Source organism: Rutidosis leptorrhynchoides, chromosome 4 (genome assembly GCF_046630445.1).
Source record: "Rutidosis leptorrhynchoides isolate AG116_Rl617_1_P2 chromosome 4, CSIRO_AGI_Rlap_v1, whole genome shotgun sequence".
In the NCBI taxonomy this organism is placed as follows: domain Eukaryota; kingdom Viridiplantae; phylum Streptophyta; class Magnoliopsida; order Asterales; family Asteraceae; genus Rutidosis; species Rutidosis leptorrhynchoides.
In genome coordinates, this window is record NC_092336.1 from 292,607,940 (window position 1) to 292,630,596 (window position 22,657).

Genomic DNA, 22,657 nt, shown 5'->3' on the forward strand with positions numbered 1-22,657 from the left:
ATGAACAGGGGTATGACATTAGCGGTCATATAGGGTTTCGGAAAGTGCGTGTGAACACACGAGTGGTATCTACTGTTGTAAGAGTGATCTACTAAAGGTGACAATACGAGTTTGTGACATGTCTTTCCAAGACGTAAATCTTTCGTTTGCTCGGTTCGTCGGTTTGTGGGTGGTACGCGGTACTCATGTCTAAGCGGGTCTCCAAGGTTTCTTGCAAAACTAGAAGTGAAACGAGTATTTCGATACGTGATAATTGACAAAGATGCACCGTGTTGGAATAGAATCTCTTAATATACGTTTGAACAAGTTAGTTAGGGTTCGAAAATGTTCGTTAGAACTATTCACCCTCGTGGCGAAAACTATTGTAATATGAAGAGTTTCTCTATCCATGGAGAAATGTTACAAGGAGTTTCCTTAAACGGAAATGCGAGCGATAAAGATAGGAGTGCAATGAGGACTTAAAAGAGGATGAGCTTACATCTCGGGGTTGCCATAACGTGCCTCTAGTTGTCAAAAGTTGAAGTCTGAAAGAGAAACGAGGTAGTACACGTAGTTGTATAGTTCGGGGTTGAATAATAGTTGACCGATTATCAGAAACACAAGGGCGTTAAGTCAAAGAAGAGTGAAGTATCGTTGGATTGTGTGTTATCTTAAATTCCAGTAATATTAGACGGTGACGGTGAAATAACAGAGGTAGGTAGTGTGGTACGGGATGACGAGAAAATTGATCGGATCCACAATTTAGTATTCGAATTCTTCGTGCAAAATAACGAATTTTAGTTATGTTGATTTTTGAGACGAGAGAGTATGCCTTTCGGCGTTCAAGTAGAAATATTTCCATGTTTGAGTTCCATCTGTTGCTATACGATTTTAACTAGAATTGTTGGTGTGAAGAATCACGCTCAAGGTTCGAACACGGAGAGGTTTAAAGTTTTCCTTAGTGAGTTAACGAGTTTAAAAGTCGTGTAACACGAGAAAAGTCAGAAATGAATCTTCGGTAAAAATAGACGAGATCTAAGATTTTACGAATACAAGTCTGAGTTGGGAGAGTTTCCTGATTACATGTGGCTTGATTTCGAGATTGATTGTAATGCCTTGACCATTAACATCATGGTCTAGAAAATTGGACTTCGTTCAACAGAAATTCTCACTCGGAGAATTTGGTATAAAGTTGCTCTTTTCTCAAAAGTTCGAGCGTAAGATGGTGATGTTGTTCGTTTTCCTTCTTTACTTAAATAAGTTAAGATGTCATCCATAAATACGATAACAGATTTGTCTAGATAAGTTGCATACGTGGTTTAGGAGGTTCATGAATACGGACGGAGTCCTAAATAAATCAAACGGTACTAAGAGAGATTTACAACTAACGTTGCGAGTTCGGAAAAATGGCTTAGGAGACATCGTCTCCCTTAACCCCCAATTGATAACCGGAACGGAGGTTGATTTAGAACATGCGTGATTCATGCAAATAATCATGAGGTCATGGATGCGAAGGGGAGGGTATCGGTTTTCAACCGAAAATTTCTTAGTTCACAATAATCTATACATAAATGTAGGGCAACAATATCTCCTTAATGAATAGGTTTTGAGTTCCTTAGTTCTATAGGTGTCGAGTCCAATTTCTTAATGCATATCCTCCGATAGAATTTATAGGCACACAATATTTTTCCGTTGGTCACTTAAATCGTCTAAGTAGTATCTAGGGGAAAAAGTGGAATGTAAAGAGCACGAGTCAAAGACTTGGTTAATAAACATCTAGCGGTAATCGAATCGAATAAGTATGAAATATATGGTTTGTTGTGAAGAAACGTACCCGTGACTAGTCCATCGTCGTCTCGGGCATCCTAGGTGTCGATGTTGAAAGTTCAACGGCGTGCGTTGGGGTTGATTTTCTTATTTGGGCAGGCACTCCTAAAATGTCCCGGTTGGCCACATTCAAAACAAACACCCGTCTTGGGTGCATTGGGCTCCTTTTGAGCGACGGGAGCGGTATTCCTACAATCGTGGGCTACATGGCCACTTCTTTGACACTTCAAGCAAAATGGTTTGCCACATTCGCCTAAATGATGTTTGTAGCACTCGTTACAATACGGTAGGTGTCCGGTATAACCTTTCTTGCCGTTGGGGATGGAGGGCTTCTTGGCGAGGTTGTTGTAATTGCTTGATTGGGGGGCTTCCCATTTTCTTTTGTTGTCACCCGACTTACCCTCGGCTTTAGGTGTCAGCACTTCAATCTCGTCCACTGTTTCAATCAATTGGCGGGCCATATTCAAAGCCTCTTGGTGGTTAGCGGGTTTGGATGACATTACTCCTTGTTTGATGCTCTTGGGGAGACCATCCATGTAAAGTTCAACCCTTAAAGATTCGGGGTTCACAAGATTTGGGCACATCAAAGCAAGTTCGGAGAATCGTTGATTATAGGCCTTAAGGTCGTTCCCGACCGCTTTCAGAGCTCTTAGTTCTTGTTCGAGCCTTCGGGTTTCTTCGTGAGGAAAATATTCGGTGATCATCTTTCCTCTTAAGTCGGCCCAAGAGAGAGCGTGGGCTTCGTGGATACCCACCGATTGTACATACGAATTCCACCATGTGAGAGCGATACCGGCGAAGGTGTGAGTGGAATATCTAATCTTGTCTTGGTCTCGACAACCGTTTATGCTAAAGACGGCTTCCGTTTGCTCAAACCGTCGGGTGAGCACAACCGGTCCCCCGGTTCCATCGAAACTGTGAGGTTTGCACCCCATGAAATTCTTATAGGAGCATCCTTCGTTGGAATTTCCGGCTCCATTGTTGTTGTTGTGATGATTGTTGTTATTGTTTTTGTTGGAGGAGTGACCGGCCATGGCCGCATCCATGGCAGTGGCTATCATACGTTGGAGGGCTTGTTCGGGAGTTTCGGGAGGAGCGCGTCGACGAGCCATTGTTCCTTCATGACACAAGAATATCGTTGGTTAGTATTCTAAATAATACTAACCGCGATATGGAATAAAGATAAAGAGAAAATTATCCTTGAATCGCCTTAAATTCTTTATGGCATAATGTCGGTATGTTCATATGAGTCACCGTAATATAATTTCCGGGAATTATATTACCCTAATTCATATGTGCATTCGACATTACATCATATAGTCAAGGTGGCGTGTCAATTAAATTATACAACGCAAGATTTAGATAGAATAAGAGTAGATATGAGTAGAAGAGTTAGAGTATAAATGCACAATTTGCCAAGTAATTCCTATGTCAAGTCTATATGCCGGTTGTAGTCTAGACTCACTAATGTACCCTATGACTCGGGGTCGACACCAATGAACTCTAAATCCCTACAACCAAGGCTCTGATACCACTTGTAGCGACCCCGACAAATCGTCAAGTGACGGCGTCGACTACGTAGGTCCCATTGCCTGGTCATAAGTCTTTATGACAAAGTTTGACCAAAATATGTCACCCTCATTTCAAAATAAAGATTGTTTTCAAAGTTTACAAGAATTGTTCAACCAAAAGTTAAGTTACAAGATTATAAGTACATTTGAAATCTAGGCGACACGGTTTAAAGTAAAGTCAAAAGACGCTCCAAGTAATGCATGTATACTCGACATCCAATGCAAGTATCAAATAGTGAGCGGAAGCATGTATCATATATCGTGCAAGACCTGAGAAAAACATAGAAATCTGTCAACGAAAACGTTGGTGAAATCATAGGTTTAGTAAGTAAATTGTATTGAACCACAAGGTTCTTAATGAATTGCTTAACCAAAGTCGTTCACATTCCAAAATAGTATTTGTATCACGAGCACCCAATTATCAAGGCTTAACCGAATCTTCCCTCTGAATTTTGAATTTAGTGTTAGAACTTACACTATACATTGTTGAAATTATATTTCATTCACTAACGGTAGCGAACCGTCTGAATGAGGGTTTGTTAAACCCGTATGACCACACAACATAATTACACGCTTACACTTACACCCTGCAAGTGGAACTAATGATAATTGGATTGAGGACTTTTGTTCAAACTCGTATGCATCTTTGTATTCGTATTTGTTCACAATGTAAAAGCATGAAAAGTAAATAAGTATGAAATGTATGTGTTTCTCAGCCCACGATGTAAAGAATAAAAGTGATTGAAAAAGTGGGACTATGATCTCACCTTGAGTGCAAGAGTTAATAAAGTACTTCGACAAGTAAACGCGTGCAAAGACAAAGCTAGTCTTGACCTAAACATATAGGTTATATCAATAACGGTAAACACAAAACGGTCAAAGATGTTCAATTAGTCCTATGGCTCGTTACGACTCGATTATATTAGCATGTGAATCAAATTGTCAAGTTTCATACAAGATACAAGTATAGAATCATGTTAGAAAGATTGCATAATTAATTGGTTAAGTTTGACAAAAAGTCAAACTTGGTCGGGTCAAAGTCAACGAAAAAGTCAACATGTTCGGGTCGGGTCCCGGACAAATTTTCCATGCTAATTATTCATATACAAGTATATTAAAACAAGTTTCATGTGAATCGGAGGTCGGTAGCTAGTCAAACATTTCACGTTAAAAGGGACATGGAGGTCAGAATCTGTCCAGGCCATTTGGCGCGCCGCGCGGGGTAGGGTGCGCGTCGCGCGACCTGTAGTTCAGCTATTTTTCTGTCTTTCAAACTATGCACGAGCCAAAACCAATTCTAACACAACTCGTGACCCGCAAACACTTATAACATGTATCTTATACCATCGGAAAGGTATTTTGACAAGGAAAACATCTAAACACATTTCATCAATCGAACTTCAACTTACAACAACCAAAAACCGCAATTAAACATTCATAATCAAAGTTCAAGTTCCAAAAACGCATTTTATGATTCGGGCAACCAATTTACATGTATGTTATGCCGTTTCGAAGGTAATCAAACATACATTGCAACAAAACACTTAACAACAATATCTCATAGCATTTGACGCATCAAAAGTTCATGTAAAGCTCATCAAACCCTAATCCAAGTTCACAAAATCATTAATCATGTTCTTGGAGTTTCCTTAATCAACCTATACATCAAAACGAAGCTAATGATACTAGTAACACTTTTAAAACATGCACTTTAACAATCTAACAACATTTGATCATCCAAAATCAAGGATTTAGCAAGTAATTTTCATATTGAACTAGTTATACCAAAAACAACGAATCGAGCATACAAATTACATACATGACATCACAATGAGCCATAGACACTTAATTAACAACTTTATAACTCAAAAATCTCAAGAACACATAAAATTAGTGATTTTAGAAAGTTACCCAAATGAGATGAAGTTGGTATCAAATTGAAGAGGATGAAGAGAGGATTCCAAATATGTATTTTGTTTTGGTTGAAGCTTCCAAATCCGAATTTAGATGATGATTCTTTGTAGTGGTGTTTGAGAGAAAATTGGAAAGTATAGAAAGAAAATGGAAATGAAAATGAAAAGGAAAATGGGGAGGTGGGTGTTGACTAGTCAAGCTAGTCACATCTTTGCTCCAATGGCGAAACTAGTCCCTCGCGTTCGGTTGCGGGTGCGTGAATTGACCAAACGAATTATTTTAAATTACACGGAAGTACGGGAGATATTAAAAATCCGATAACGAGAATATTTAAAATGTTACTTAACAAAGGATACGAATCTAGATATGAAGGGTATTATTTAAAAAGAAAAAGACGGGCGTTAAAATAATTTAACGGAAAAATGCGGGATGTTACATATTGATGCTGAAATGTCCCGTTCTTATTGATTAAAAACGTTCCATATTAATTGATTTCGTTGCGAGGTTTTGACCTCTATATGAGACGTTTTTCAAAGACTGCATTCATTTTAAAACAAACCATAACCTTTATTTCATCAATAAAGGTTTAAAAAGCTTTACGTAGATTATCAAATAATGATAATCTAAAATATCCTGTTTACACACGACCATTACATAATGGTTTACAATACAAATATGTTACAACAAAATAAGTTTCTTGAATGCAGTTTTTACACAATATCATACAAGCATGGACTCCAAATCTCGTCCTTATTTAAGTATGCGACAGCGGAAGCTCTTAATAATCACCTGAGAATAAACATGCTTAAAACGTCAACAAAAATGTTGGTGAGTTATAGGTTTAACCTATATATATCAAATCATAATAATAGACCACAAGATTTCATATTTCAATACACATCCCATACATAGAGATAAAAATCATTCATATGGTGAACACCTGGTAACCGACATTAACAAGATGCATATATATAAGAATATCCTCATCATTCCGGGACACCCTTCGGATATGATATAAATTTCGAAGTACTAAAGCATCCGGTACTTTGGATGGGGTTTGTTAGGCCCAATAGATCTATCTTTAGGATTCGCATCAATTAGGGTGTCTATTCCCTAATTCTTAGATTACCAGACTTAATAAAAAGGGGCATATTCGATTTCGATAATTCAACCATAGAATGTAGTTTCACGTACTTGTGTCTATTTTGTAAATCATTTATAAAACCTGCATGTATTCTCATCCCAAAAATATTAGATTTTAAAAGTGGGACTATAACTCACTTTCACAGATTTTTACTTCGTCGAGAAGTAAGACTTGGCCACTGTTGATTCACGAACCTATAACAATATATACATATATATTAAAGTATGTTCAAAATATATTTACAACACTTTTAATATATTTTGATGTTTTAAGTTTATTAAGTCAGCTGTCCTCGTTAGTAACCTACAACTAGTTGTCCACAGTTAGATGTACAGAAATAAATCGATAAATATTATCTTGAATCAATCCACGACCCAGTGTATACGTATCTCAGTATTGATCACAACTCAAACTATATATATTTTGGAATCAACCTCAACCCTGTATAGCTAACTCCAACATTCACATATAGAGTGTCTATGGTTGTTCCGAAATATATATAGATGTGTCGACATGATAGGTCAAAACATTGTATACGTGTCTATGGTATCTCAAGATTACATAATATACAATACAAGTTGATTAAGTTATGGTTGGAATAGATTTGTTACCAATTTTCACGTAGCTAAAATGAGAAAAATTATCCAATCTTGTTTTACCCATAACTTCTTCATTTTAAATCCGTTTTGAGTGAATCAAATTGCTATGGTTTCATATTGAACTCTATTTTATGAATCTAAACAGAAAAAGTATAGGTTTATAGTCGGGAAAATAAGTTACAAGTCATTTTTGTAAAGGTAGTCATTTCAGTCGAAAGAACGACGTCTAGATGACCATTTTAGAAAACATACTTCCACTTTGAGTTTAACCATAATTTTTGGATATAGTTTCATGTTCATAATAAAAATCATTTTCTCAGAATAACAACTTTTAAATCAAAGTTTATCATAGTTTTTAATTAACTAACCCAAAACAGCCCGCAGTGTTACTACGACGGCGTAAATCCGGTTTTACGGTATTTTTCGTGTTTTCAGGTTTTAAATCATTAAGTTAGCATATCATATAGATATAGAACATGTGTTTAGTTAATTTTAAAAGTCAAGTTAGAAGGATTAACTTTTGTTTGTGAACAAGTTTAGAATTAACTAAACTATGTTTGTCATAACCCGTCCTTAACCATAAGAACGAGTTAGATAACGTATGATTTCATTGCGAGGTATTGACCTCTATATGCGACATTTTTAAAAGAACAACTGCATTTATTTTACATTACAAACCATAACTATTATATTAATACAAGCTTTAGACAATATAAAGATGATTATCGTTTAGCGATAATCTTAGACTTACAAACTTTACATGTGATGATAACAATACGATTTCTAGCATATTTTACATTACAATTCCTCGGATATGCAGTTTTATTTTTGACACAAATATGCATACTCAAGATCTTGCTTAAATTCAACATGTTGCAGCGGAAGCTTTTAGTTATCACCTGAGAATAGACATGTTTAAAACGTCAACATAAAGTTGGTGAGATATAGGTTTAATGCCGGCAGCGGTATAAATATAGACCACAAGATTTCATATGTAAACATTTTAATAAAAATATTCTAAGTGGTTGAGCACTTGGTAACCATACTTAACATTTAATCACGTCGCATATTTCCTTTATTATGAAATCTTACTACACCGTACCAAGTGTAGTTACGAAACGAAGTACTGTGCAACCGTTGAATACTGGTCGTCCAGTCCGGTTGGGGTTGTCAGGCCCGATAGATCTATCAACAAGATTCGCGTTTACAATACCGCTGTAAATATTAGTTACCAAGCTACAGGGAAGTATGCCAGTGGTACAACTCAACGTAGAATATATTTTTCAGTTACTTGTGTCCATATCGTAAAACATAAAATACATGTATTCTCATCCCGAAATATTTAGAGTTTAAAAGTGGGACTATATACTCACTTTTGCCTTGAAGATATATATATTTTGACTTGGTCTCCGGTTGATATCACAAACCTATCCATATATAGTTTATCAATATATTTCCATTTTAAACAATCGTCACATATATATACTTATTATACTTTTAATAGTTTTAATAATTTCTTAGTCCGTAGTTAGCAGTCCGATGTTAGTAATTCAATTTTAATGGTTCATATTTAGGTGTTTAATAAATAAAACCCCCATCGAAATAAATAAAAACCCCCATCGTATATGTATTGGTCGAGATTAATCTTGACCCACGGTACCGGTGTTGTCAAATGACGTGTTGCGTACATAAAGTACCGGTGTTGTCAAATGACGTGTTGCGTACAATCATGGGATCTTATGATTAATCTTCTCGTATTGTTTACGGGTGATCCTGAACCATATAAAATTAAATTATGAGTACATATATATAAAATATCATGTTATTTTAAAAAGATGTGATTTATTTAATTTTCTCCAATTATTTTCGTAGCTAAACTAGTCTTAGATATCCGATCTCGTTTTGGTCATAGTTTCTTCGTTACAACTCCGTTTTCGTTGATTCAACTTTCCACTTCCTTGGATCGAGTCCCTCTTTAAGACTATGAACTGTAAATACCTTAGTTTGTATTCGAAATCACAGGTCATAGGTCAAACTTTAGTGAAACTTATGAGGTTAATCATTTTCTATCATGTAAACAACCTTAAATGATTATTTTTCTAAAAATACTTATACTTTGAGTTAAATCATGAAATTTTTATGTGTTATCATATTCATAGTAAAAATAATTTTTCCAGAAAATAAACCTCCAATTCAAAGTTTAAGATGGTTTTTAATTATCCAACCCAAAACAGCCCCCGGTTGCACTCCGACGTCGTAAAAACAGTTTTTAAGATGTTCTTTGAAAAACCAAGTTATACCTTGTTAAATTAGCATATATTTAAGTTATATTACAGGTCTTGAAGTATTTTAAAAGTTAAGTTAGAAGGATCTATTTAGTTTGCAAACAAGTTTGAAAACATTCAAACTATGTTCTTGTTGTTAAAATTTTATACCACAAAATAAGATAGCTATATATATATGAATCGAATAAGGTTATGAACAAAGTTACTACCTCAAGTTACTTGGACAAGATTGCTGTAAAAGAAGAGTAAGAACCTAGAACCAAAAGGGTGATGGAATTGGATGAAAGATTGGAAGTAAACTTGTGTTCTTGGAAGGATTCTTGAAGTGTTTTTGTAAGAGTTTTCTTATGGTGATTAAGTGATGTTTTTATGCCTAGATCTTCATGGATATTAGCTAAATGGTTATGGAGGTTAAGGCTCTTAAAAGTGTGTGTGTTTTAGTTAAAGAAAATGTGTAGTAAAATGAAAATGGAATGGAGTATAAATGGTGGTGTAAAAGGTGTATAAGTTTGTAATTTTGTGAAAAAATCTTTTAATCATGTGAAATTGTCATACTAGATAACAAAAGTAGTTACCTTATACATAAGGCATTGAACAAGGGCTGGTTGGTGGTGATTTGATGTGTATATACCAATAGTAAATACGTATAGAGGTTAGGTATGATACGAGTACATGTACTCTAGATATACGTATAGAAATCTTGTGAAAAATGGAATGAGAATTCAAAAATAACTATCTTTTGTGAATATACTTATATTGTTTTATGTATTTAAGTCCTTAAAAGTGATTAAATACATTATATATACGATATATGTATAAACATTATAGGTTATAAGTATTTATATCAAATAACGTTACGTATGGTTATTGTTTTGAAAACTTAAGTTAGTAGTTTCAAAATATACTTATAACTTATTGTTATTAATACAAAATGAGGTATTAAAACATCCTTAGATCATGTTAAATATGTATATATACATATATATACACAAACGTATAATTATCATATATTGTATAGTTCGTGATATCATCGGTCAAACTAGACGGTCAATCGTTGTGTAAAACTCTCTTTGAAAACATAAGTCTCAACAATTTGGATTGCTTATCATGTTGGTAAGGTTTAATTTATGTAAATATTAATCTTATAAGTATAGAACGATCGAAAAAGTGCGGGTCATTACAGTACCTACCCGTTAAATAAATTTCGTCCCGAAATTTTAAAATTGTACCTATTTTGCGTCATCGGGAAACAAGTGTGGATACTTTTGTTTCATTTGATCCTCTCGTTCCCAAGTAAACTCGGGACCCCTTCGAGCATTCCAACGAACCTTAACGAACGGTATGTTGCTCTGCTTGAGCTGTTTAACTTCACGGTCCATGATTTCGATTGGTTCTTCGACGAATTGTAGTTTCTCGTCGACATGGATTTCTTCAAGAGAAATGGTGAGATCTTCCTTTGCAAGACACTTCTTAAGGTTTGAGACGTGAAAGGTATTATGTACTCCGGCGAGTTGTTGCGGTAACTCGAGTCGATAAGCTACCAGTCCAATGCGTTCGATGATCTTGAACGGGCCTACGTACCTTGGGTTCAATTTACCCCTTTTGCCGAAACGTATTACACCTTTCCATGGTGACACTTTTAACATAACCATGTCCCCAATCTGAAACTCTAATGGTTTCCTTCGGACATCGGCGTAGCTCTTTTGGCGACTACAGGCTGTTTTCAATCTCTCCTTGATTTGTACTATCTTCTTAGTCGTTTCGTGTATGATCTCGGGACCAGTTAATTGTCGATCTCCTACTTCATTCCAACAGATAGGAGATCTACACTTCCTTCCATACAGTGCTTCGAATGGTGCAGCTTTAATGCTTGCATGATAACTATTATTATACGAGAATTCTGCTAACGGTAGATATTTATCCCATCCGTTTCCAAAATCGATCACACATGCCCTGAGCATGTCTTCAAGAGTCTGAATTGTTCTTTCACTCTGCCCGTCGGTTTGCGGATGATATGTGGTGCTCATATCCAAACGATGTAACAACCCAAACCATAACCGACCGAACACGACGAAATTTCAAACAAAAAAAAAATTTCTGGTGCAGGCCATCTGCGCGGCGCGCCAGGTGGCCGCGCGGCGCGCCAAACCACCTGGACAGCCCGCTGTCCCCGGAAGTCAATTTAATGAAAATGTTTGACTAGTTCCCGACACATTTAGCTAAAACGCTTTTAACCATGACTTCATATATGAAAAACTAGCACGTTTAATTAATAAAATTGAGTTTACGAAGCGGGGCCCACATTGACCCAAATTACCCCTTAAGTACCAAAATACAATTTTCGACCATAAGACTTTTAATACAAAACAAAGCCGAGCATGGCGATTGGGGACGCGCTACCCAATCCTAATAAATCCAAAAGCAAGCCTTCTACGCAAACTATGCAAGTCCTCTAATCCTCGCGCTTACCCGAGCCACCATCCGCATGCAATCTATAAAAAGAGTCAACAACGAGAGGGTAAGCTAATGCTTAGTGAATGATAATATACTACATACATATATATGTATAAAATGGACACGCCACAAAATAACAAATACCGCATACCGAGGCATCCATATAAGGCACTACACTAAGCATACCGTACGATCTCTAAGCAACGAGCTAAAGATACAATAACAATATAAGTTCACCAACGACGATGTGAACAACGCCAAATAGCTACACCCGGAGGGTTAGCTACAACACAACAATACATTAATATATAATAATATAAACGAACAAGGTTAACACCTTAACCCAATACCGAGAACCAAATACCACAATGAAGATTGGCCGAACTACACGAGCCTTAGTAATCCGAAACCACACGAGATTACTATCTTCACAACATTGAGGTTGGCCGAACTACACGAGCCTTAGTAATCCGAAACCACACGAGATTACTACCTCAATAAGATGACCGAACTACACGAGTCACCATGAATCCGAACTACACGAGATTCATTTGATAAGATGACCGAAACCACACGCGTCATCGTGAATCCGAAACCACACGCGATTCACATCTCCAACTCAAACCCACGGTCACGGGATTATAAAATCCACCACATCGGGGCTACAACATCCAAATCACAATCACGTGTGATAATGTACACACGAACGTGTACTTCGCCAAAGATGGTCAACCAAACGCACAACCGTGCCAATTGGACTTATACAAAAGTCCATCAAGTCCACCTACATGTGAAGTGAGCTCTATAGCCGAGAATCACTCCACCCGACCCGCACCCATCCTACACATACATATGTACATAGGATAATATCACTCACCTTGAAGTCTTGAAGAAAGCTTCCAAGTAATCCGCAACTCGCCAATGGAAAATACCTATTCCATTATCACAATTACAACAATACACTTAGAGTGGATTTACAAATCAACCCAATTCGTCACTTAATGCAATTTCGACCCAAATGCACTTCCAAGCACAAGCCGTGCCCAAAACTAACCAATAATCACTAACACAAGTGAGAATGGTCCTAATACGCCAATTAAACCCGAACTCAAGTGTTAAACACGTGTCATACCCATTTTGACACTTAAACCCTAATTTTGACCCATAAAGGTCAAAATCTCATTCTCTACCAATTTTGACACCAAAACACATTTAACACGGTTTAATATTCCAACTTAATCCATTTTAAGTTCATAAACCTCATTAAGTCACCAAATGGGTCATAATCACCACCAAACCCTAATTTGACCCAAGTCACAATTAGTCAACCAAATACCCTAAATGGGTTTCAACACTTCCATAATCACTAACTTAAGTGATTAAACTCAAATTAAAGTTCTAAACATGGCCAATTAGTTCACCAAACCCAAAATCCACCAACAATTAACAACAAACCCGATTACTAGCTTCACTAAACCCATTTCATCACATAAAAGGGTTTTACAACCAATTAACTCAAAACCCTAACTTGAATATCAAATTAGATAATTGAAATTCGGAGTTTGAGCTTACCAATACTATCACCGTGTAGCCGAGAACGAAAGGAACAACTTTAAAACCCGAGACTTTGAACGATTCGAGCTTCTTCCTCACCAAAACCTCCAATCTCTCTCTAAACTCTTACTCTCTCTCTAAAAATGGATGAAGATGATGAGTGGATGTGAATGGGATCCAAAACTGATCCAAACTAGCTCATAAGCCTCACAAATCCGGCCTCAAGTGAAATTACCCATTTGCCCTTCATTTAAACCAATTAAAAACAAGGGATTCTGTCAGCAGCAAACGGCGCGGCGCGCCGAATCCCCGCGCGGCGCGCGACCTAACTGAAACAGATTCTTTTGCATTTTAAACTTTATATAAATAATCCGCGAAACCCAATCTCGAACGTCTTAATACACAAACAAGCAAGATAAATATTCGGGTCTTACAACTCTCCCCCACTTAAACTCGATCACGTCCTCGTGATCCTCATCACTTAACCAAGTGGACCTCACCCTACGGTCCTCGACATAAGTCCCAATCCGACTTTCCTAAGCAATTCCTTTCCAACGAATCGCCTTCCACAACTAAATCGTCACCCGCGATTTATCAAAACCACAATCCGAGCACTAAAACCATGCTCATTCCCTAACATCAGGAAAACTCAACCAATCTCGTACCGAGATATAAATCCCTTAGCGTACTATTACCGAGTACAACGCTAAAAGCAACCAAGTCTCAACCTAAGGTCAACAACCCGAAACGATGAAGACCGAACCAAACGAATCCTTACGGACAACACCAACCACTAACATCCCTTGTAGTGCGCAATACGACCAAAGCGCAACTACCGTAACATCATAACAAACGGCTAAAACCGATAGCGTCCAAAACGATGATGGCAACGCTAAACCAAGGTGTACAAAATCGACTTTCGTCACACCCGTAACAACATGTGAGCGAAACACGGCTATCGCATCACTAATCACACAATCATGGTCCTCACGACCCCACCATCGGTGTATCAAACAACCGATAGATCAAACAACACGGTCCTTGCGACCCCACCATCGGTGTATCAAACAACCAATGGATCACACAACACACGAAGGCTGGCCGAAAACACACGCGCCTTAGTGAATCCGAACTACACGCGACTCACTACCTTCAACACAACAACAATCGGGAATGGCCGAACTACACGCGCCATAGTGAATCCGAACTACACGAGAGTCACTATCCCGGAGGAATGACCGAACTACACGAGTCAATTGTGAATCCGAACTACACGAGACTCACTCCTCAATACAATGACCGAAACCACACGAGTCATTTGTGAATCCGAAACCACACGCGATCCACTTCCACAATATGATGACCGAAACCACACGCGTCATCGTGAATCCGAAACCACACGCGATCCACTACTATGGCGAAGTCAGCGGACCCGAAGATCATGCTTCACCAAATCTCAACACCGGATAAAGTCAGCGGACCCGAAGATCATGCTTCACCGATCACGTACTCCCGTGATGAAGTCAGCGGACCCTAAAGATCATGCTCCATCACTCAACTGTACCATAATGAAGTCAGCGGACCCCGAAGGTCATGCTTCATAAATCATCAATACCACGATGAAGTCAGCGGACCCTAAAGATCATGCTTCATCGATCACATACGCACTTTCGGCCTCAAACAACGAGTAGTGCAACATCGCGCCCTGCTACACTATAGTGAATCCTAACGGATACCACTAACCATCCCCACAATCGAGCAAGAACCACCTATATCAAACATAGGTACCAAACAATGATTCTCCAAAAGAGAATCCGACACACACCTCCCTTAACCGAAGGATTTCACCTTGCTCACCAAACACGTCCATTATCTCTCAACGAGATTTACCACATTACCACCTCAGTGGTAATTCCAATCCAATATCATAAGTACAATTTAACCAAAATTGTACTCTACCACAAGTTGACCAAAACTAGGTCTCGACGAAATTTCCGGATCTACTAAAAACATCATCCGAAATATCACACTAAAACTTCCTCGTGCGGAAATGCGACTCCCCCTCTTGGAACCACGTTCCTATATCACACTCGTACAACCGTACAATGCTACCAAAGGTAGACTTTACCAACGATTGGGTACACACGACCCATCACTACACCTTGCTCCAACCTTGAGCATACGAAGGATTTCAAACAATCCTTAAACATTTCGAACGAAAAGTGTACCACGCATTACACAAACTACACCCTCGCAATCATCCAATTACTATAGTTGTCAATTTCACCGAGTCACTCGTATACTTAAGGGTTCCTCCCGGTACCCTAAGTACAATGTAACTACAACACAATCGGAGTCGACACCACGCTAGTAGGTATAAAAGAGGCACCTAATGTCGCGTCATAAAGACTCCATTACCAACACACATCGAGATTTTAAACACTCGATCTCAAGGTTCCAATCACCCGACGAACCTCGTGGTTCATCAACTTCAACACACAAGCGAACACGCACTTAACAATCGAACACCAAAACGATTTCCGTGGCTTGGTAGAAACATACCCCAAATACTAAGGAATGCTTGGTTGCACCAAGTCTTACGCCCTTCGCCCGACAATCAAACATCACCTTAGGGTACTTCCATTAGGAACGTCACCCATAGCATAACATACACAACAAAGGCATGCAACTCAAACTCAAACGGCATTTAATAAATAATCAAAAGACATATTTATCAAAATTAAACGTACCTTAACGTCTCCTCGCTGCACCCGTCCCCGCTAACTTGGGACATTCCGACTTACGATGTCCTTCCTTTTGGCAATTGAAGCACACCATACTACCACCCTTTGGTACCGAACATTCCCAAGACTTGTGACCCCTTACGCCACAATTGTAACATCTAGCCGTACTAGAATCCGATATACCCGTTCGCGTACCACCCGTGCTCACACTCGGACCCTTAGTCCTCTTACTCGGAGCACCATAAGAAACAACTCTTTTCTCACTTGAAGATTCACCCCTCTTCGATCGTGAATACGACTCGAAACCTCTAGCCAAGTCGAATAATTCCGAAAACGATTTCGCTTGACCCCGACTAATCTTACCCTTCAAGTCATCATTCAAGGTCCGATAGAAATCCCCCATTAACAAACGATCATTCCCCAAATACTCCGGACAAAAACGAGCCTTCGCCATAAAGGTCGTCTTAAGAGTACTCAAATCCATAGATCCTTGTCGCAAATTTCGCAACTCATTACGCAATTCCCACAAATCGGCCGAAGTCCGGAACTCCTCAAAGAATTCTTCCTTAAACTCGTCCCATGATAAGGCCATAAACGTCTCACCACCGACAAGATCAATCTTACCATCCAACCAATCCCTTGCCCTACCCCGCAACAAACTCGTAGCGAGTCTCGTCTTCCTCTCGGGAGGGCAATCAATAGTACGAAAACACCCTTCGACATCCGAAATCCATGTTGTGCTTACCAAAGGATCCGGCTTTCCGTCATACATCGGGGGTTTAGTCCTCATGAAGCTCTTAAGATAACGCTCCATTTCACCACTACTTTGAAGTTCGGAATACCTCCTTTCCATTCTTTCTTCTAACGCACTCATTTGCTCCGCAACGGCGGCCGCAACTCTAGTATTAAACTCCTCGTCATTCGTCTCGATCTCGTTTCGCGTCGCCATTCTAAAGAATGCAAAACGATTAGTCCACGAACGTGTAAAACCGTACGCACGACACAGCCCCATCTTGCTAAACACTCATCGTACATCACTTGTTAGACACGATTTGCACCCGTAATAAGGTTTGCAAGTTCTTATTACGCACACATGCCGCATCGACTCGTTAGTACAACGACCGTCTCGCTCGATGATATACACAAACATAACCAAAATTCTACGCGGTACAAACACACGCGAGAATTATTATCACAACACAACAACATATTAATAATATCCGCATTACTAATATAAACGTTAGTCAACCTATAGCCAAGGCACTAACCAAACCCATTCCGACCCGTAATCCTACAAGTCCCGCAACAAATTAAGCACACACAAAAGTCTAAGTCTAGGCACCAATCTCAAGTCACCTAAATCCCTTAGACCATGCTCTGATACCACTTGTAACAACCCAAACCATAACCGACCGAACACGACGAAATTTCAAACAAAAAAAAAATTTCTGGTGCAGGCCATCTGCGCGGCGCGCCAGGTGGCCGCGCGGCGCGCCAAACCACCTGGACAGCCCGCTGTCCCCGGAAGTCAATTTAATGAAAATGTTTGACTAGTTCCCGACACATTTAGCTAAAACGCTTTTAACCATGACTTCATATATGAAAAACTAGCACGTTTAATTAATAAAATTGAGTTTACGAAGCGGGGCCCACATTGACCCAAATTACCCCTTAAGTACCAAAATACAATTTTCGACCATAAGACTTTTAATACAAAACAAAGCCGAGCATGGCGATTGGGGACGCGCTACCCAATCCTAATAAATCCAAAAGCAAGCCTTCTACGCAAACTATGCAAGTCCTCTAATCCTCGCGCTTACCCGAGCCACCATCCGCATGCAATCTATAAAAAGAGTCAACAACGAGAGGGTAAGCTAATGCTTAGTGAATGATAATATACTACATACATATATATGTATAAAATGGACACGCCACAAAATAACAAATACCGCATACCGAGGCATCCATATAAGGCACTACACTAAGCATACCGTACGATCTCTAAGCAACGAGCTAAAGATACAATAACAATATAAGTTCACCAACGACGATGTGAACAACGCCAAATAGCTACACCCGGAGGGTTAGCTACAACACAACAATACATTAATATATAATAATATAAACGAACAAGGTTAACACCTTAACCCAATACCGAGAACCAAATACCACAATGAAGATTGGCCGAACTACACGAGCCTTAGTAATCCGAAACCACACGAGATTACTATCTTCACAACATTGAGGTTGGCCGAACTACACGAGCCTTAGTAATCCGAAACCACACGAGATTACTACCTCAATAAGATGACCGAACTACACGAGTCACCATGAATCCGAACTACACGAGATTCATTTGATAAGATGACCGAAACCACACGCGTCATCGTGAATCCGAAACCACACGCGATTCACATCTCCAACTCAAACCCACGGTCACGGGATTATAAAATCCACCACATCGGGGCTACAACATCCAAATCACAATCACGTGTGATAATGTACACACGAACGTGTACTTCGCCAAAGATGGTCAACCAAACGCACAACCGTGCCAATTGGACTTATACAAAAGTCCATCAAGTCCACCTACATGTGAAGTGAGCTCTATAGCCGAGAATCACTCCACCCGACCCGCACCCATCCTACACATACATATGTACATAGGATAATATCACTCACCTTGAAGTCTTGAAGAAAGCTTCCAAGTAATCCGCAACTCGCCAATGGAAAATACCTATTCCATTATCACAATTACAACAATACACTTAGAGTGGATTTACAAATCAACCCAATTCGTCACTTAATGCAATTTCGACCCAAATGCACTTCCAAGCACAAGCCGTGCCCAAAACTAACCAATAATCACTAACACAAGTGAGAATGGTCCTAATACGCCAATTAAACCCGAACTCAAGTGTTAAACACGTGTCATACCCATTTTGACACTTAAACCCTAATTTTGACCCATAAAGGTCAAAATCTCATTCTCTACCAATTTTGACACCAAAACACATTTAACACGGTTTAATATTCCAACTTAATCCATTTTAAGTTCATAAACCTCATTAAGTCACCAAATGGGTCATAATCACCACCAAACCCTAATTTGACCCAAGTCACAATTAGTCAACCAAATACCCTAAATGGGTTTCAACACTTCCATAATCACTAACTTAAGTGATTAAACTCAAATTAAAGTTCTAAACATGGCCAATTAGTTCACCAAACCCAAAATCCACCAACAATTAACAACAAACCCGATTACTAGCTTCACTAAACCCATTTCATCACATAAAAGGGTTTTACAACCAATTAACTCAAAACCCTAACTTGAATATCAAATTAGATAATTGAAATTCGGAGTTTGAGCTTACCAATACTATCACCGTGTAGCCGAGAACGAAAGGAACAACTTTAAAACCCGAGACTTTGAACGATTCGAGCTTCTTCCTCACCAAAACCTCCAATCTCTCTCTAAACTCTTACTCTCTCTCTAAAAATGGATGAAGATGATGAGTGGATGTGAATGGGATCCAAAACTGATCCAAACTAGCTCATAAGCCTCACAAATCCGGCCTCAAGTGAAATTACCCATTTGCCCTTCATTTAAACCAATTAAAAACAAGGGATTCTGTCAGCAGCAAACGGCGCGGCGCGCCGAATCCCCGCGCGGCGCGCGACCTAACTGAAACAGATTCTTTTGCATTTTAAACTTTATATAAATAATCCGCGAAACCCAATCTCGAACGTCTTAATACACAAACAAGCAAGATAAATATTCGGGTCTTACAAACGAGTTCCTAGTGCCTCCTGTAGTGATTGCCAGAACTTTGAGGTAAATCTACTATCACGATCAGATATAATGGAAATAGGTATTCCATGCCTTGAAACTATTTCCTTTATATATAATCGTAATAATTTCTCCATTCTATCTGTTTCCTTTATAGGCAAGAAATGTGCAGATTTGGTAAGACGATCAACAATTACCCAAATGGTGTCGTATCCCCAGGCAGTCTTTGGTAACTTCGTGATGAAATCCATGGTAATACCGTCCCATTTCCATTCTGGAATTTCTGGTTGTTGAAGTAACCCTGACGGCTTCTGGTGTTCTGCTTTGACTTTGGAACAAGTTAAACATTCCCCAACATATGTTGCAACGTCTGTCTTCAAATTAGGCCACCAATAATGCGTCTTAAGATCTTGATACATCTTTCCAACTCCAGGATGTATCGAGTATCTTGTCTTATGTGCCTCATTCAATATTAACTTCCTTAATCCACCCAACTTTGGTACCCAAATACGGTTTGCAAAATATCGAATTCCATCTTCCCGCATAACGAGTTGCTTCTCATACTTCTTCATTATTTCATTTCCTATATTTTCTTTAGTAAGTGCTTCTCGTTGAACTTCTTTGATTTGTGAGTTGAGATTCATGCGAATTTTTATGTTCATCGCTCGTACTCGAATTGGTTCTCGTTCCTTTCTGCTTAGAGCATCGGCCACCACGTTCGCCTTCCCGGGATGATAACGAATTTCACAATCATAGTCATTTATTAACTCGACCCACCTACGTTGCCTCATGTTCAACTGTTTCTGATCAAAAATATGCTGAAGACTTTTATGATCAGTAAACACAATGAATTTAACCCCATACAAGTAGTGTCTCCACATCTTCAATGCAAACACGACTGCTCCCAATTCTAGATCATGCGTCGTATAATTCCGCTCGTGAATCTTCAATTGTCGGGATGCGTATGCAATAACTTTCTTCCGTTGCATAAGAACGCAACCAAAACCTTGTCGCGAAGCGTCACAATATATTTCAAAATCATCGTTCCCTTCAGGTAACGATAAAATAGGCGTCGTAGTTAACTTCTTCTTTAGTATTTGAAATGCACTCTCCTGCTCAGAGGTCCATTCATACTTCTTCCCTTTTTGCGTTAACGCTGTCAACGGCTTAGCTATTCGGGAAAAATCTTGAATAAACCTTCTATAATAACCGGCTAAACCCAAAAATTGGCGTATCTGCGTTGGTGTCTTAGGAGTCTCCCATTTTTCAATGGCTTCAGTTTTTGCTGGATCAACCTGAATTCTTTTGCTACTAACAACGTGGCCAAGAAATTGCACTTCTTTCAACCAAAAAGCACATTTAGAAAATTTAGCATAAAGCTGTTCTTTTCTCAACAACTCTAATATCAACCTTAAATGCTGCTCATGCTCTTGTTCACTCTTGGAATAGATAAGAATATCATCAATGAAAATGATAACAAACTTATCTAAATATGGACTACAAACTCGATTCATGAGGTCCATGAATACAGCTGGCGCATTCGTCAATCCAAACGGCATGACCAAAAATTCGTAATGACCGTAGCGTGTCCGAAAAGCAGTTTTCGGTATATCTTCTTCTTTGACGCGTAGTTGATGATAGCCCGATCTTAGGTCGATTTTCGAATAAACACATGATCCTTGCAGTTGATCAAATAAGTCATCAATTCTCGGTAGTGGATACCGATTCTTGATAGTTAACTTATTTAATTCACGATAATCTATACACATCCTAAAAGATCCATCTTTCTTCTTAACAAATAAAATTGGAGCTCCCCACGGTGAAGTGCTTGGTCGTATGAATCCACGGTCTAGTAATTCTTTTAACTGACTTTGAAGTTCTTTTAATTCGGACGGTGCAAGTCTATATGGAGCACGAGCCACTGGTTCAGCTCCTGGTACTAAATCTATTTGAAATTCTACAGATCTAAATGGAGGTAATCCCGGCAACTCTTCCGGAAATACTTCAGGAAAATCTCTTGCCACAGGCACGTCATTGATGCACTTCTCTTTTTCTTTCTTTTCGACTTTATTAACATGTGCTAAGATAGCATAGCACCCTTTCTTCAAGCACTTTTGAGCTTTCAAATAACTAATGAGTTTTAGCTTTGAGTTACCCTTCTCTCCATAAATCATTACTGGCGTTTTATCCTTACGAGGAATGCGAATTGCCTTCTTGGCGCACACAACTTCAGCTCCTATTTTGGACATCCAGTCCATGCCGACTATTACATCAAAACTTCCTAATTCTACGGGTATCAAGTCAATTTTAAACGTTTCTCCGGCTAAATTTATTTTACAATCACGGCAAATTTTATCGGCTTTAATTAGTTTACCATTAGCTAACTCAATCATGTACTTAGCATCTAGAGGTAATGATGAACAATTCAATTTAGCGTGAAAGTCTCTACACACGTAACTTCTATCAGCACCAGTATCAAATATAATAGATGCGGATAAGTTATTAATGGTAAACGTACCCGTAACAAGCTCCGGGTCTTCACACGCCTCTCTAGCATTAATAACAAATGCTCTCCCTCGTGCAGGTCCGACATTCTTCTCTGGATTCGGGCACTGGCTCTTATAGTGACCTTGTTTTCCACACCCAAAACAAGTAACGGTAGCCAAAACAGTTCTATTTGCATTGGTGGCAGGAGTCTTGGTACCATTTGTATTTGTAACGAGAGCCCTACAATCTTCAGCAAGATGACCCTTTCAATTACATTTGTTGCATACCACATTACAGTAACCAGAG